The 16,937-nt window shown below is 37.8% G+C and overlaps 1 protein-coding gene across 3 annotated transcripts in view; it reads right to left on the reverse strand.

The window, feature by feature from the left end:
- Positions 1–14,141, reverse strand: part of LOC134291549 (uncharacterized) — a 224,288-nt gene extending 210,147 nt beyond the window's left edge. The window contains exons 1-2 of one of the 3 annotated variants that reach the window (XM_062859466.1): positions 13,793–14,141; positions 11,996–12,727 (exon numbers count right to left, since the gene is read on the reverse strand). The gene's annotated coding sequence lies outside the window, so the exon portion shown is untranslated. Of the gene's footprint in view, positions 1–11,995; positions 12,728–13,661 lie in introns of all 3 variants that reach the window. The other 2 variants (XM_062859465.1, XM_062859464.1) reach the window with 2 other exon arrangements.
- Between the last annotated feature and the right edge of the window lie 2,796 nt (positions 14,142–16,937).

The following is a 16,937-nucleotide window of genomic DNA, read 5'->3' on the forward strand; positions in this document are numbered from 1 at the left end:
CGCCCCTGCAATGTGCTAAATGGGCTCAATCACGCTATCGTGACCTGCATTTATTGTTGGTCGGTGGCGGCGACAGTGCAGTGCAGATTGCACTTTGCTGTCATCGAATTGTTTGGGTGCCCTCGATGCCGCTGGTTCGGATGTTTTCCGCCAAATATGGTTGAACTGATTATAGCAAATACATATTAACGAATTCAAATTAACATACTTTTCTTCAATTTAGGAACGGTTCCTTTATCCTTCTGACGTCTTACCTTGGTCCAATTTTAAAACAAAACATCGAAACACAAATGAATAATTCATTATTATTAGCCAATTATTGGCTTCTTTATGTTGGCGTGTAACTAAAGCGTGAGAAACAGCAATTCACACCTATCTAAACCTTTGTTCTGAAAGAGGTGACTAGACTAGACAGCCTTAGTCCGTGATCCTTGTTATTGTATATCCGGTAGGAAGCAAGACAGGCATTCAAACAAAAATTGCCATTTTCTTGGTCCACAAATGTCGCAACTTATTCGCGACTAATGCGCTGCGTTGCTAATGACAAGGAGATAGATGCGCACTACTTCCGAAATGATTCAGAAAACGTCGCGAGTCGGATCGCGTCGCAACTCAGTTGTGCGACGTCCTGTTTGGTGGCGGCCCGACAATACTTGTTGTCGTCTGAGATGCAAGTTTGTTTAAAATAATGGTTCCGGGTCATTTGGCTGAGTGCCGTTAGGTCGAACGCCATTCAGCCGAAAGGGTTATTTGGTCGAACGCTGTTTGGTCTAAAAAGGAACGATGAATTCATGTGATTATGCCACCGTTCTCTATATCATATGGCCAAAACCGTGATAGAGCGAGCGAAAACACGAGAAGCCAAAGCCATTGCCTGTCAGCGGTATTCGGTTCTCGAGAAGGAAGTAACGCATTCATGTAGGCGGGACTAAAGAGCCGACGAAGGCGAGAAAGCCACAAAAACAGGTGATGTCGCTTTAGTGGAACATAGATGAACGAATGCTACATTCTTAGAAAAAATCATGTAAATTTAAGTTCACTTGGATGCACATAAAAGAAGCGGCCCGTTTGACACAAATTTACGTCTTATATCACAAATAAAGTTGAGCTAGCAATCGCTAGAGCCGAAGCGAGAGATAAAACACATGTAAGTAAAATAATGAACTGGATTCGAACTCTGGTCCGCTGATTGAGAGGCACGTACTATACCTCTCGGCTGTATCACCGAGTTGTGAGACAAATGATAAATGTAAAACTGTTTCTACCTATCTGGTCAGATAGGTTTGTTGACATCTTGTGCAAGCAACTCGAACTTACATGATGAATGTAAAATTGAGTCAAATTTGCCATTCAGTCATGAAATGTTTACGTACGTTGATGGTTTACGTCACGTGTAAATTCCTAATTTTTAAAGAGTGAGGCTTTAGAACACTTAAGTAATTCCAATCTTCGATTACTTAACATAGACAATAACTGCCCAACCTTCGTTGTATCTGCTAGTGCTAGAGAGAAAGTGTTAGACATAACGCTCTGCTGCAACAGAATTCATCAGCTGACCAATTGGCATGTGTCAGATGAAGAATCTTTATCTGATCATCGCTACATTTTTTTAACACTTAAATGTTACTTCGCAAACTTTGCGTTCCAGAAACAATTGGTCAACTAACTGGGATCTTTTTACTCATTTAGCTGCGGCCAAGTTTCAGAGATACTGATCATCCATTGACACTCCAAGTGATTTGATTTGATGATACTGTAGATACATGTGTTGATACTGCCTTCATAATGGAAGCTTTTGAAGAAGCTTCCTCCTGCGGTCTGTGAAGACTACAAGAGGAACCCCTTGGTGAAACTCTGACCTGGTGAAGCTCAGTAAACAATGTACACGCTGAAAAATCCGTTCCAATTAACGTGAACAAAATGTCACGAAAGGTGGAACCTTACACTTGCTCGAATTCGTGATTTTGTTCATGTAAATGTGGTAGATTGATCCCGCTGCCAGAAGCATAATCCCAAATCCAAGAACACAATTTACGTGTGCTATAGTTCTCTGCTCATTTCGTAACGCTTTCAAAAATGGGAACGAAAATCGCGATGTCAAGATCTCGCACAACCATAAAGCGATTTCGTTCTTGATATCGAGAACACAAGTCATGCGCACTGTCAAAACATTCGGTTCGCGCAATGCAACGGAGTTAAAAAAAAGCAAAATCGATTCATACTGTTTTGCTGAGAAGTATGTGATCTAAATTAAGTGTTTTCTAGCAACTAGGCAATTCATGCTTCCGATACTTGAAAAGTACTAGAATTGTGCAAAAACGTGTCATCTGGAACATTGTTTGGATTTGCTGCTGTTAACGCTGGATGGAATTATCGCTGCATGTGCTCCCCCTCATGATAGAACAGGATAAATCCACCGTTAAATCAAGGAAAATGGTAATGTATTCTTGGTAATAACTTGCAGCTGCAGAATTCGCAATCAGTCCTTTTATTTATGACGTTTAAACTTCCGAAAAGCCACAAAACTAAAGTAAACCTCAGGCCTCATACGAAAATAGTCTTCAACGACGTAAGTACGGTGTGATAAACTAAAAAAATGAGTGTCTCTCCAATGGAAGCAGACCATGAAGTGCGTTCTAGTTGCCGTGATTTAAATCACAATTACCAGAGCACAAACATCAACAAAGTTCTTGTTGCCGTGAACAAAGTTCCTGTTTGTAGGAACTGTTGGAACAAAAATCACGATTTTATGATTCTGTTCCCGTTTATGTGCCGTTTAAGCAGGCGTTACGATTCAACTGCGGAACATGATTCCCAACAGTTCCTAGTTCCGTTAATTTTATTCACGGTGTATGTTTGTAAAGCAAAAATCAGCTAGTTCCAGAATTCGTGACTGAAGGTTGACGATTTCTAGAACGGTTTTATTAGCGTGTAGGAAGAGTTGGAACAGACGACGTTCGGCTGGATTGGAGATGTTAAGGTCAACCTGCAAGGCCTATCAGAAAGGAAGGCAGCGAATAAAATGAGCTAAGTTTTCTGTTTTTCTTTTGTATTGTGTACATGAAGCACGCTGGAGTGACACGTTTGGAAGTAGTGAGCAAACTGAAAACAGTAGCCTGTGAGTGACTGATTGACCCGACTATCGAATATTTGTATAGACCATAAAATATCTTCGTTTTCCCATGCGACATAACAGTTGCTAGCGCATCATTGGGAGAGATTAATGCCATTTTCTATTTCAGAATTATAATCGAACAGCCCTAGTAAGGATTAAGATTGGATAGGAACGAGGCAGCCGTATCAACACAATCAACAATATGCTTCTGAACGTTGACCAAACGTATCCTTTACACTTAACCCTTGCAACACCCAAATTCCCGTGACACCTAGGCCTGAAAGGATGTAGAGGTCTCTATGCACTTTCATAGGTGTCCAAATAATCTCCCTTTCCCATCCCTCAGATGTCTCAAGGACGTGGCCAGGGCAGCACTCGACCGTTGTAGGATTGCATCAATCTTGTTTAAGAGTCATAGATTAGTCTCAAATCTTTGTGCTTTGGTAACGGACGGAAAGGATGCAACCCTCATAACAGCGGTCCAGTACTGTACCATCAACGAATTTGTGCGACTTGCTTAATGCTAATGCTCTTGCTAATGCTAACCTGCAAGGCCTATCAGAAAGCTCTTCGGTCTGGAAAAAACGTTTGTACAAATTCTTACAGTTTTAGTGAAGTCGGTTGAACAGAATCCTTGCGAAATCTGAGAACTTTCGAGTGAACGAACTTCGTTTGCCAAATGACGAATGCAAAATTGATTTTAATACGGCAAGTTAGCATATGATTCAGATAGAAAGGAACTTATATTCAAAACATTTAATTTATAATATACTAGCTGTCCCGGCAAACGCACAATGGTCCAATTTTGAGAAAAGCTGGCAGAAATTCAATTTTTGAACATGTATTTAATGGTATACAGTACATCGAGCATTCATCCATAATAACAGGAGCATTGTCTGGCCCTTTTTAAATTTGGAAATATTGTTTTTTTTTTATCTTGTTACAGCATTGAATAGCTGCTGATGGAAAAAGTATTGATTTTTTGATAAAGAACACAAACAAGTTCAACCACTACAAAAGTATGTTAATAAAAGTAATTCAATTGCTTTCAATAGTTTATTTGTAAGTTCTTGTGTATATCTGACATCTGCAATGGAGTAAGAGATCAAAATAACACTTTGGGCTTCAAAACTGGCATTGCTTGTCAATAGTACGAGAAATTCTTGCACTTCAACTTCAAAGTGTCTTACAATTCGCTCCCCGCTACTCCCCTCGGGGATATTCCGTTCAAATGCTCCTTTATGTATGCAGAATCGGTTAAGAAAAAACGCAACTGCCAAGAGCTGCCAAAATAATAGCGCCATGATGATATGTGTATGGTCAAATTGTATGAAAAACATCCATTTTGTTCGGATTTTGTTCGAAAAAATCGACAAATAATGAAAATGTCATTAAAATGAAATTGAGTGCTAAATAATGTTCCAATACATTCATTTAGGCCAAACTAGACTACTATGATTCGGCAATTTTTGCCAGGTATTTTCAAATCTGGACCACTGTGAAACGTCGTACTGCCTGCCTACTGTGTTTTTGACATCCAGTCCTACAGAGAAAACACCCGCAAAATGAAATTTCAAAGTTTCTCGTTCTTGCTGCTGTCCCGGTCGATTTTTGCAATTATTTTTCGTACGAACACGTCGGAGCCCTGCACGAAAGCAACAGTGAAAGAATAATGTAGATCTGTTGACCCCGTCCCGAGCCTATTCGTGACATACAAACACCATTCCATTTTTATTTATATAGATTGAAAACATGTAGTATGAGACGGTAGTGAAATTATCAAACATTGCTCTGTTGATACTAATATAAAACTTCCTGGTTCTATTCTGGAGTAGGAAAATATCAAGTGATTCTATCGGCAAGCCGTGCGACACGGCATTTTTACCCTTCTTACACCCATAAGAAGGGTATAAATATCACTCGAAAAACCGACTTTCAATCCGAGGCCCGAAGGGCCGTGTCACATATCCCGAACCAACAAAATTGTCCTGTTGAGCAAAAGCTGGTTTGCATATTTTTTCATCTGTTTAGTCTTTGTTTTGTGAGATGTAAACTGTTTTAATAATTGGGCCATTGCTTAAACTTGTATAAGTGTAGAATTAGCATAAGTTTAAAAACACGTTAATAAAAACAAAAAAAAACTTGTATGAGTGCGAACCAACCTTTGTTTATGTTGCATGTGAGATTTACTACAATAAGTTGACCGAAAAGTGGACAAAGACCGTTAACCCTTATGTGGCCAGCAGGGTAACCGGGTACCTTTTTCGATTTCAAATCTCGATATTTTTATGATTATTGAAAGTAGGAAGTTGAAACTCTGCTAGATCTAAGAACTCGTGAGTATACATATATCTATTAATGGGGTTGACTGAATTTCCAAGTGAGGAGGGGCAGGGGGAGGAGTTTCTGATTTTTTTCATTACGTGGAATGCCGGCAGGGTACCCGGGTACACACGAAACTGAAGTGGCCATATTTCCATCAATTTTTCACCGATTTTAAAAATGTTTGGCTGATTTAACTCAGAAACTCATTCTCTCTCTAGAAAATATTTGGTTGCGCCGATCTGATGACTGTAGTTTTCGGAAAATTCGGATTTTCGGGAGCATGTCCTTATACCATTTTGAATCCCACATTCTTGAGCCTAGGATACCGTATAGTGGCCATTGCCGGCCATGGCCCCACGGGAAGCCTGATCCGAAATCGCAGCTACAAAGTCAACACGTTTTATGATCTCAGGCTGGTCAGATACTATATACTGAAGCAATTTTAGGATGATTGATACCGATATTGCCACTAACCTACCGAAAATTCCGAGCATTGTTTTGTATAGAAACATAAGCCCGGAAATCCGGATTTTCCGGTACCCACGGTAATCGGACCGGTCTAACCAAATGGTATATCGATAGATAATGAATTTGTGAGTTGAATGAGCCAAAAAAAAAATCGGTGGAAAATTGACGGAGATATGATCATTTCAGTTTCGTGGGTACCCGGGTACCCTGCCGGCATACTACGGCATGTTTTTTTTTGCTGGCCACACTACGGTTAAACATGAAAGAGTTTTATCTGTCGCATATTTTTCATTTCCGATTTATCTAGGTAGTCAAGGCGAAAAATCGAAAGTTAAAGAGTAGTTTTACCAAATGTGGAACAAGAATTGTTGTTTTGTTGGCAAATTTAAAAGTTCTAGGGAGCTATAGTTGAGCCATTTGTAAGGTTTTTTTTTTGAGCTCCATCCCGAAAGGGATAATCAACTCAGCTCGACGAACTGAGCAAATATCTGTATGTGTCTGTGTAAGTGGGTATGTGTGTGTGCATGTGTGAGTGTGCGTTACAAAAAAAAAAATAGCGCACGTTTCTCAGACGTCTGTCAATCGATTTGGGTTCTCTTAGCACCAATTGAGAGCTACGACATCCTTGTAGAGCTCTATTGTATTTTATTTATATTGTACATTTGGTTACCAAAATAACTTTCGCAGAGTACTTGAAAGTACTACTGCGTTTTATACTTATGACACACATGTGATACAAGAATCACTGTACAATTGCGCTTGAAATGAGTGCCATACTGAAAATTCTCTCAGTTCAAGTCAGTCTTGTTAGAATTTTCTTGACACTGCGTACCGTTGTACAGGAATCACACTCGTATCACATGTCTGTCCGGGGTATTAAGGACAAACGTCTTGAAATCCCACTTCAACAGTGCATCAGAACTTCAGACGCACAAATCTCAAGAAGCAATCTTCAAACAACAGTGCATTTTATTATTCGGTTCTTGCTCACTTGTAATAAGCTTAAAATAAGAAGCTCACGTGCGCTGGTTTTGTTTACGGAGAGATTTTTGCCCTCGAAATCGTGAGTAGGTTCCAAAGTCGGCCATTTTGGCGGCCATTTCGAGATATCATTCGAAGAGTACTTGAGAGTAATACAACTTAACTTTTTGAGAGATTTTTGACAAAATGTGTTATGATAATTTTCTCAGCCATGTGTCGACCGATTTTGGTTTTCTTACCACCGAATCAAAGATACCACATCCTAGTAAAACGCTATTGCATTTTATTTTGATTGGACTTTTCGTTACCAATATATTATACAAAGAGTAATTAAATGAATTATTTATTGTTATTTCTAATAATGCCAATTAGCTCTTTCGAATTGAATATCGTTTGATAATAATACAGAATATGTAAGCAACATTCCGAATTACAAATTCCTATTAAACGGACTCCTACTAAACATACTTCTACTAGACAGGGGTAAGCGATATAGGAGACTAAGAGACAGAGACTTACATAAAATAGGATACTTGTTTCGCTATTCTGCCGCTAGGCGTCCGTAGTGAACTTGCAAATTTTATAAATCTCATAACTCAGAATCCTGATGACTTATAAAGTTGGTGTCTTCGGTAAAGTTGATCAGTATGACATAGTCTTACATAAAATGGGACACTTGTTTCGGAAATCTGCCACTAGGCGGCGCTAGTGAACTTGCAAATTTTCGTAATCTTGGGGGTTGAAAAGTCCCAAAAAAATGACCACGTGGTTTATGGACAGCCTCTTACCCTGAGATCTCTTTTGTTTAGATTCAATATGGACCTGGCTTTTTCTGCATTGGGTTTTATGAACCTTTCGCTGGATTGGATGTATCCATGGCATTTCAATTACCCAAGCAACACAACTTGTTATAATAATGTACATGTTACATGTTTCATACAAACGCCCATGTTTTGTTTCAAGTATCGGAAACGTATTTTCGTACACTTATATCACCGAAAAAGCGCAAAAAATGGCGGCTTATAAAACATCTTTGATGTTACTAAAGATGTTTTTCAATACATTCTTATAACATAAAATTAAGTATTGAACACGTTTTCTGCGAACATCGTAAATACTTCTTTTTGCTTGCAGAGAAAACATAAATTAATCAAACACACACTATGTAAATAAATATGACACCTATTTTGATGCTTTTTATCATGGCTCAACATAATTTTTAAGCCTCTCATTTCACTTGTAATTTACCATCTCGCTGTTTGGTTACTATGACCCAATTGTATGTGCCATTAAAATTTTATGGTGAAATAAACATATTTACTTTTCATGAATTCATGCGCTTTCCATAGGATTGGAAACAAGCAGGGAGGTTTTTGTCATTTCTCTGATTTGCTTGAAAATTTAGAACACTTTTCAAACATGGCTTCTTTACACAGTACTGTCGGAAAGTTTTGGAATGCTATTCTCATTTATGTTGTATTGATGTGCTTTTAAAATTAGAATTATTAACTATTATCGATAAGGAAATAATTTTATTTCAATCAATGTTTTAAATATCCCAGTTAATCACAGATAATTAATAATTGGGAGAAAAAATGTAGATAAATCAACGGCTGAAGTATTATAATGTGAAACTTTTTAGCAGGCACTGTAATCCGTCTGGCCTGGTATAGAAAATACAAAGTATTAGATTTACATTCAAATTACATTTTATGGACATCTCAATAACAAGTTTCTCGAATACCTTGAAAATACATCGAAAAAACATCGTTGCAACGTATTTTAAACATCCATTTGTCAATAGCGCATACATGGATGGGATTTTTGTTTTTTGATACCTATTTTAAACATAAGTATAACAATAACAAACTCAGTGTGCAGTTTACGGTGCAAATTATAACGAATTGATTTCTAATATTTCGCGGGGGCAATTATTGTGTTTGAACTGGGCTTTTCAGTGCGATTAAGCCGCCATGTAAGTATCGAAAATTATTATTAGATGATAGCAGGACTGACATTGAAGTGAAGTTAAAAATGGTTGGTTCCTTCTACGGATCCATTCACGCCTAAAGTGGTTTCCACAGTCGCCAACCATTGTAAAGAGTATTTCTATACCTGGCAAGGCAAAAAATAAGTGTTGGATGCTATTATTGCTTAATTTTCGTGTAATCTATATGTAAAAGATGTTTCATATAATATTCAAGACAGTGACGTTCAAGAAGATACTGTGAACTTATTAACTTGTACATAAACGTATTTAACACTTAAAAATAACGTATTGGTTACATATTTGGAACCAAAGGTTTTAACTATGTGCTGCTAATGTTTCAAAAACCTTATTTAATTGAAGCAGATGATGATTCAAAAATCTTGTATAATCAACGTGAAATTTACGTCATTCTAACTTGAGGAGATGTTGATAAGATATTTTCGAAACTTGTTTTTGTCAAACATAGATAAAACATGATTTCAACAAAAGATGTGTTCAGATACGATAATAGTACTGTACTATAACATCTTTTTCAAATTTAGTTTTCAAAGATGTTTTCTGTGTTATTTGGGTAGATTCTACCGTGGACATTCCCCAAGTGTTTAGTTTCATCCGTAGAGCACACTCAGGAATTCCACAAAAAGGTTCAGGGCCTACAAAGCTTGATGCCGCACCCTGTCTAGCGAGAATGTCGACATTTTCATTCCCCAGAATTCCACAATGACCGGGCACCCAGTATAAAGTTACCTCGTTGCTACTGGCCAATTGCTTTAGAGAAATAATGTATTCCCACACTAGCTTGGATTGACAAGTGAAAGCTCTTAGCGCATTTAGAGCTGCCTGACTGTCCGAAAAAATACAGATCTTGGCAAATTCTAGAATGGCTTGAACATCCGCTTGAAATACAGTGGGACTGCATCCCATTGGTATAGATTTACTGATACCAGGGCCAAAAACACCAGCTCCAGTATTTTCCCCCATCTTGGACCCATTAGTATAAGGACTGTTCAATTTATAAAACGGACAACTTTATAAGGCTATAAAAAGAAGACGCGTAGTTCAAATTTAACCACGCTTGCTTCGTTTTTCAGAACATCATCTCTCACTATAGTAATCATTTTTGAATCGAATAAAAATAGTTTCATTTTATAGAAAATGGGTCAGATGTTCAATGAGGTGAATTTTTCGATTGCGGAAAATTGAAAATATATATAAAATTACTGTTCACATATGGTATATCGTTTTTAATACCAGAAAAGTATGTGCCATGCTGCGGCAGCATGAGTAATAAACATTCTGGCAAAATTTAAACTCAATTGGAAAATTAAGTGTTGAGATATTAAAGTCTCAAGTTAGATTCTATTTTTTGAATAAAATTCAATTGTGAAGCAAAAAGGTCATGAAAATATTAAATAATCAATTTTCTTATGCATCCAGTTGAAAGTGGGAATAATGTGGTTTTAAATGCAGAAAACTGCTTCTTAATAGCAGTGCTGGTTCGGTTACTGTGCGCCATTACAGATACAGTAATCAAAACAGTTTCGTTCTTTGATGGTTCTTCCAAATAACAATGCTACCTAATGCAAATTTTGCATAACAATGATGTTGGAAATAAAAACTTTGCTTCCGATTATTATTAAATAAGGTGTATAATAACATAGGACCAACTTTATTGAAAATATATAATAACTAGATTCGCTAAAGTTGAAAATCTGCATCAATGGAGCAAAAAGTATGATTTTTTTTTAATATGACCATCTTTATGGATTAAATTTTTTATGAAAAATGCAATTAAAAGTTATTTTTTCTTCAGTATCATTCAGAGAGCAATATTCTACTACTCTGGACAAATTGTTAGTCGAATCCGTGATGTTATTGCAACACAGGACTTAAATGAACATTTTTTAATAATTTCTATGAAAACAAGGCAACTCACTATATCAAGCTGATGATTTATTACTGATCAACTGTTGAGCTTTACCTTTAGTAGAACAGTGTAAGCTTTCAATTCATTAAAAACTTCATGAAAATGTGCATGTTAAGTATGTCGAATTTTGAGAAATGGGTTTTTATTGATGTTTTACGAAAACCAGTTCAGTTACACAATAAAGAACATTTTGCTTAATGTTATATGTTTCTTACATTTGAGAATAGCTATAGACAGTTACGCAAAAAAATGATAATGATTTTATTGAAAAAGAAAAAAGGTATCGCACAAGCAAGTTGTCCGTTTTATAAATTGAACAGTCCTTAAAATACAATAGAACCTGGACGTAAACTTGGTCCACCAGCATCCCAATCATAGCGAGATGGTTTTACCACTTTGAAGGGAACATCATAGTTCATTTTCGTTATCATCCAATTTTCTACTGTTTTTATGTCCATGTTTAATTTGAAGTCTTTGATGATCCTCAAATGTCCAACAAGATCTCCTAGGACTTTATTGTAACGTATAAACTACAGGGCACTTTTTGCCGCTTGAAGTTTAACAAATTGATCCAATGGCAGTATATTGAGAAGGGCATCCAAAGCAACTGATGGAGTGCTTTTCATTGCTCCTGTCATAGATATACAAGAAAGTCTTTGTAGCTTACTTAGCTTCCTTTGAGAAGTTACCTCATTTGTTTTGTTAACATTTCACATACTTACAAACTTATTTTGACTCTGAATTATCTACAGTCTGATTATCTTTTAATCCTTTGATCGATGTGGACGATTTTGGGACTACCAACAGCATGTAAACGGCGCAGTATCATAACGTCCGAGGCCATAATGTCCCAGGACTTTATGGCGCTTTTTTTCGGGGCATAACGTCCAAGCATGCAAGTATGTCACGAAGTCCAAGGAAAGAAGGCACATAGGGTATTATGGCGCACCCAAATTTTTGGATGTTATTTCGCAAAAAAACGCGACTTAACGACCGGGACAGTATGGCCTCGGACGTTGTGATCCGGCCCCGTCCCAAACATAGGCTTTCTGTAGATTTCAAAACCACATAAGAAGGTAACGAATATATTGATTATATCATCCTACTGATCAATAAGAAGGTCTCGATTACATTACATTACTACAAATTAATCACTTAATTCCTATAGATATAAAACTCATCTACTTACTTCAAAATATATGTTTATCGGGATAAAATCTCTCCACTTATACACCGAACAGGACCTCTATTCTCCAGCAGGATGTTGCTCACCAATCGGCTCCCCAGAAGCAACAATCCGCCAACAACACCAACAACGACCTCTGCCAGACGACAACGTCTCCAGCAGCAGCTGGTGCTTTTCCCACAGCGCACTACTAGTATGGATGGATATGAACTGATGGCGCACGCACACAAACCTACACTAATCTTTTAGCTCAGGCTTCGGTAGGTACTTTCTCTCCTTGCGTGTAGCTTCTTCTCGTTTGCTAACTATATTTTGCCAACACAGAAAACACACAATCGATTCAATGATCACTTTTTCACCGTTTTTTTTTCTTCTGCACTTTTTTTGCAAACTCACTTCCGGGATCTCTGGGTTCGAAAAACCCCCCTGGGAACTAGTGTGTGGATCGCGTTTTATCCATCATTTTCAAATCAGGCAAATCACTAGACCCAGCAGCAGCAGCACACATACACTCTCGCGGAAGGCCAGCCACAAGCTCACACTTTTATCCACTTCGCCCACCCGCAAAAATAGTATCACTCACTAGTACAGGGGACGACTGAAACAAAACCTGGCTGCTGTAATAACACTATTCCACCAGTATTTTTGTTTGATCAAAGTAAGATTCAGATTAGCCGATCTGTTCTGGGCTACCCTTTGAAACACTTTCTCTCCCGGCCTACTAGGTTGGTTTAGCTGTCGAAGGAAAAAAAACAAAAATTGAGACTATTTTAGAAATGGCCCCCCTTTCGCACAGCAAGCAGGACACTCTCAGCTTTTCCATCGGCGCTCCACTGTTAGGGGAAATCGGTTTAATACGCGCCGTTGGGGTAAATGACCGAAGTTGCGAGCACCTCTTAGAGCAATATGCTCCTGTGCTAGCCTAGCCGCAACTCCAAAACAGCCGTTGGCATTTGAATTATGACAGCAGTAACACAGAGCAGAAAACCAGAATCTTTCAAGTGGGCGTGAATTCAAATCACACAATTCTTAATGAAACTAGAGGTCGTTCCCATTCTAATGACGCGATTTGCCTCCAAAAAATGAAAAACACATAAAGGGTGACAAAGGGTATTATCGGCAGGTTTGTTCTGTTCGTCACGACGGGTTTTTGTCGGCAAAATTGCTTGAAACTTGGTCATATAATTCAGCTTGATTGGGAAAGATTTGATGCTAATTTTAAGTTCAATTGGTTTCAAAAAAAACCCCATGACGAAGAGAACAAAACGGCCGAAAATATGTGTGTTCCCCTAACTTATGCTAACCATTTTTCATAAAAAAATATCTTTGCTTCAACAACGTTATTTGATTTACAGTTTTCAGTAAAAGGAAGGAAACATTACACTTCGGTCTGCCGGCAACTAGATTGGACATTATTGTTTTGCGTTTCATGGCTAAAATCGAGTCATTCCTTAGAGGGTGCGTGTTACTCCGATCTGCCCTATCGTTCCCTTTCCGCAAAAGGGCGATTGATGATTGCTGATCCGATTTCGACGATTAAATTATATAATTCTAGCCCAATCGCTTAGGCGTTGGCATCGGAGACTGACGGAATGATGCACTGTTGGGAATCATATTCTTCCAATAACAACTTCCCACACTGAGGCTGAAACATCGATATTTTCCGTACCGTAGAATTTCGCCCACCTACGAAGGTAGCAGCACCATAACAAATGCTCCCACGAACTGGGTTGTTGGAACTCTTGCCACTCGAGCCTTTCAAGCTGGCATGGAACAAATCTCACTATTTCAGCAACCTACTTTGATGAAGTCGGATCTCGCACGACAATAATCTGGATCGAGTGTCGCCAACATTGATTGTTGTCCATTTTCCAAAACACTATGCGACAATTCGCGAAGGGCTTCCAACAGGTTCAACTTCTGGCCGCGTCCGGCGGAACACAGTCCTTTCACTTCTCAACCGATATAACACACAGAACAAAACACGATTCGGCGAAACGCCCCGGGTCCCCGGATTCGGATTCACGCACGATCTAAAATGGTAGCGCTGTTTTATTTTTTAAAATTTGTTATTTTGCTACTACAACTCCGTCACCGCCGACATCTTTCTCGCTAGACGATTGGACAACGATTGTGTGCGAGGCGGGTTGAGCAAGCGAGTTTGCGAGATCGAATCCAAGCACGAGCGAGGGGCGAAACATTTCCTCTCTTTCGCCGCCTTGTTTGAGCGTGCGAGATGGCACAAACACAAGCACAGCGGGGGATCTCTCTCATCTCTCTCACGTGTCTGGGCGGTTACAGTAGGCGGTTGGTTTTGTTAAAAAATATCTTTTGCTGGGCATCAAAAGGTCATATGAAAATACTGTTTACTAAATCTTATGAATCCGTGTGCGTGTAGCAAATCTATGTATGTGATTGATTTGGTGTTATTCATGGCCTAATATACCAATTGACTTCTTAGACGACTTGTTGAAATTGTTCCTTATTCTGAATATGCACGCCAAACTGCACCGACACCAAGGGGAATGACACTTCTTTTGCTAAACAGAAAAATCCGCATTTATCCGTTGCTAACCATTGTTAACCGCGTCTAACTGATGCTGAGTTAGCAACGGTTAGGGACGGATAAATGCGGATTTTCCAGTTAGAAAATGATATGTCATTCCCCTTGGAGAAATCCTGAAAAGAATTTTCCAAGTAGTACCAACAGCAATCCTGGCACTTATACCTAAATGAAAGCCCGTGGGACTCTTCGAATAAATCTTGGCAGAAATCTTAGAAAGAATACCAAAAGGAATCCATGAAGGAATTCCTTCAGCAATTCCTTGAAGATTTTTTTTTTATGATTTTCTAAAATCGCTCCAGAAATCCCTTAAGTTATTCCTAGAGGAATCCCGTTCAGAATACCTGATGCAATCATTAGTGAAAAATGCCTGGAAGCTGAGAAAGAATCCCTGAAATAATCATAGACAGAAGGAAGTTTTGAAGAAATCCCTGAAAACACTCGGGAAGAATTTTTGAAGGAATTCCATTAGCAATTCCGGCATAAATACCTTTTTCTCCTCCCCTGTTCGGAAAATTGGGCCACTGCGTCCAATAAGCTGAACTGTTGTGACATGTCCCGCTTCGATATTCGCATCTAGCTAGCTAACCTGCTTGCTTATTACAATGTGTACAGTAATCAGCTTCTGTCACGAATACCCAAATAAAAAATCCAGGATTTCCTGAATAAATTTCGACTGCAATATATATATTTTTTTTAATTTCTCTTCGGGATTAATACCAACAGTAGGTTGTCCCAAAATTGCACATGGTCAAAAAGCTTGGGGGCTCACCCTGCAAATGATAGCTAAGGGTGTTAGAAACAAACTTTTGTATGAAGGCAACTTTCAGAAATGACGTTTAGAGGTCGCCCCAGCGAGATTTTTGAAAAATGGCAATTTTTCTTAATAAATTTCATACAAATATTTTTTACCGTACAAAAAATGGCAATACCAACTATTTTTATATTTTTTACAGCTTCATATGGACCCAAACTACTTAAAAAAAGTAATTGACGACATGTTTTGCAGGTAACTTTTTGATACTGAATTTTTGAATATACTAAAATTTGTCATTCTTTGAAATACTTTGCATTTTACCCATCATAAAAAGTATCTGAACTTAATGCTAATTTAAAACAATTTCCATAAAAAGAAAAGAATTTTATGAGGAAAAACTTTGCCGAAGACATTTAGATTTTTCGGTATTTAAAAAAACAAAATACACAATAGAACTGCCCAAAAACACATACAAAGTAAAAAATCACGTATGCTCAACAAGTTTTTGTCTTGATTGTGTTTAGGAATTATGGTGGCATCATTCATTGAATTTTTGTTTCCGTTGACAAATCCATTTTCTTTGATACAGAAAGGTACCTACTAGCGAGAAACTTTATCATTAGGTACCATTTTGAGATGCCTACTGAGCCATGGCATTTTTAACGGTTATGTACTGACAATGGTTTATACGAGCATAATACACAATCAAACGCACGGCACATTGTCTATACCATTTAGAAGGTGATAAATTCCTCAAAACATGCTGATTTTATTGTTCAATGATGTTGTTCTAATCGTTCAAAGACATGCAGGGCCGGATTTACAAATGTGGGGGCCCGGGGCCACAGTGTTGTGGGGGCCCTCTTTTAAGAGGATATTTTTTCATTGTAGAAAAATCCAGAAAATATGGAAAATTCTTCCAAAAATTAGGGTTGTTATTGAAGAAATTCTAGCTTAACAAGCGTAACTATAAAAAAGGCATCCACTATAAACTAAGCATAACAGTGATCCAGATATGGAAATCTAGTTGAAGACGATTGTAAAAGAAATTATATCAAGTAAATAACGCTTTTTTTTTGAGAGTGTTCATAGTATTAGATTCCATTGATCAAGTCGAAATTCATGAGAAAGTCCTTTAATAAATTTAAAAATAGATTTTATATGAGACATTCTTGATAAATTTCAGATAAAATTTATAGCGCTATCTTTGGGGCCGTTATTGCAAAACCAAATAGAATTTCTTGCGGAACCATTGATGCAATCTATAGAGTTGCTAACTGATTACCAGGATTTTTTTGTGGAGCTTATGCATAAACATTCCTAACTCGACTTCGAGAGGAGTTTCTGGTTAACGCGCAGAGTAATTGTTAAGCACTCCTTGTGAAACTTCAAGAAGCAAAAAATCCATAATGGTATTTTTAGTGGAAATTCTACTAAAAGCTGCTGAAGAAATTTCATCGGAAATCCATAATTAGTTCCTGATAGAATTTCTGTTTTACTTTGTATAGAATTATAAGTGAAATTTCATAATTATCTTTGACGGACCAATTTTGAGCCAATTTAAACAAATATTGTTTGGAAAACTTTAAATATTTCAGGATCTTTCAATAATTTCTCCACAAATA

The sequence above is a fragment of the Aedes albopictus genome, chromosome 3, assembly GCF_035046485.1.
Source record: "Aedes albopictus strain Foshan chromosome 3, AalbF5, whole genome shotgun sequence".
Classification (NCBI taxonomy): domain Eukaryota; kingdom Metazoa; phylum Arthropoda; class Insecta; order Diptera; family Culicidae; genus Aedes; species Aedes albopictus.